We start from the raw sequence: 2,290 nt of genomic DNA, 5'->3' as shown, positions 1-2,290 counted from the left end.
ATTTCGATCTCGTGGTCCTCCGAGTATAAATTTTCAAGTCTCGCAAAAAGGCTTGAGTAAGTTTGTGCTTGCGTGCATGTGTGAACAACCTAACTCAAAAACGAAAAATAGATTTTACACTTTTTTTCGATTCTAAAAAAAAAAAAAAATCGCTCTGACGATTTCGATTAAACTCGGTACACCAATGTAAAACTTTTTTTAAAAAAATATTTTTATTCAAATTTACAACTTTGCATTTATATACACATGTCAAGTAAATTTGATTTTAGTTAGTAATGGAGTGATACAGGCGTGTTGAAAAACTATTGGTAGCACTCTAATGACTTTTTTACATAGCAGGTCTCGTGGCTGTTTTCTTTTCAGTCGTCTCGGAAGATTGTCAGGAATGGAAGAGGAAGAAACTAGTGGGTTTGGGTGGTTAGAGAGTTTATAATGGAAGGAATGGTATCTGGTTCGGGTTAGATCGGTTACATATGAAACATTAAGGATTTTATTTTATTTATTTTATTAACATTTGGCATTTTAAGGATTGGTTATGATAGAATTGGAATGTTTGGTGGAGCCCAAAGCCCAACTCCGTATGTCCAGATTGGCCTTATTGTAGTCATGTAGATCAGTCTTTTGTAATTGATTGGAAGTTTAGACCGTTTAATGTAAAACTTATTGATCTTTTATATTATCTAGATCTCATTCTATGTAGAAAAAGTTTGACAGGGCTTAAATGCCTTACTTTGAATTACCTTTGATTTTATTAATTTGAAATAATTAATCGTTTTCCATTGTTAAAAGTATAAAAAATGGATAAATATGAAATGTTGAAGAATTTGATAGTTACCACATTTGATAAAAAAGACAAAGAAAAAAATATATAAAGGCAGGAGTTAAGGGACTGGAAAATCGGAAACAGCCGAGAGCTTCCGATTCCTTCCAATCACATTCATTTGTACACAGCTTTGTTACGTTTTATTAATATGTTATGTTGTTAGCTGGAATAAAGTTGATATTTTTCATCTACTCGAACCTAGATAAATCCTATAACACGAGATATTTTTAATTTAAAAAATCGCAAGAAACGTGATAAATTGAACATTACTCCACCCAGAACATAGAAACGTATATTGGGTAGTAACGAAAATTTCTGTGATGCGCACACCATACTAGTTTTTAAACTGTTATTGCTTGTAGCCCTTGTTAGGTATTCAGAATAGGAAAAAAATGATTTAGGAATAACGGATTCTAGCGAGTTATGGGTTCCAAATTTGATCTAATCAAAAGAATTGAGAAGTAGAAACTATGAGATAATATACTAGCTAACCGTATAATTTTTGGTCAGCGACCTATCTGGAATGCAATGCTAGATTAGTAGTATGGATTACTAGTTAGCTATCTGTTATTTTGCATATTTGGGAACCTTGGCCTGTCTGTTTTTTTACTAACATCATTTGCAACTTCCTTAACGTATTCAAAACTTAAACTAGATGTAAACTTTTAAAACAATAATCAATGATAAATATGTTTTGCTTTAAACCGATTTAACACCGAGTGTTATGTTTTCATATATCTACTAAATATTTTGACTATTATGTTTTAGCTACTTATTTTGCCATTTTCAAGAAATGTTTATTACTAACATTGTAAATGTTAAATCAAACAGTTTATTTGAAGAAAAAGAAATGTTATCTTATTAAAACCATAAACATAACACAGATACAAGGAAATCCTATAAACTCGTTTGGATATCTTGCTAATATTGTAGGAACTTTTTTCGTTAATCTTCTTCTTCTTTCTCATCCTCCTTATGAGCCTTTCAGCGTGGATGAGCCTCTAACCACTTGGTCCACACATCTCGGTCCATGGCAAGCATGTTCATTTGAGCCAGCGTTTTTCCTCTTTCCAGACCTAGTCGTTGGATATGTTCCATATAGTTCCTCTTGGTCTCCTACCAGTCGGCCTCGCCTCCATACATTTTCTTGGCACTCTTCCTCCATTCTACAGACGTGTCTATACCATTACGTTTATCTTTTTAAAAAAATTCGGACATGTATTTAAAATGTCCTGGGGCAACTTTCGTTCTTTTTATAATTCAAGAAGGTTTTATAAATATTCAAGAGTTTTTAAAACTATTGAAAATAACGAGTGAACAGGCTTTTTTGTGATCATGCACAATATACTCTTTAAAAAAATAAGGGTACGAAGTTTGTTTTTCAGTTTCATAATACTGGCCTGATATAGATTTTTTTTAAATTACCTTTCTTCAGGTAATAAATTTTCAAATGTAAAAATTTATGAG

Source organism: Halyomorpha halys, unplaced genomic scaffold, assembly GCF_000696795.3.
Source record: "Halyomorpha halys isolate HHAL.00 unplaced genomic scaffold, Hhal_1.1 Scaffold1025.1, whole genome shotgun sequence".
Classification (NCBI taxonomy): Eukaryota; Metazoa; Arthropoda; class Insecta; order Hemiptera; family Pentatomidae; genus Halyomorpha; species Halyomorpha halys.
This window is presented reverse-complemented; position numbering follows the sequence as displayed.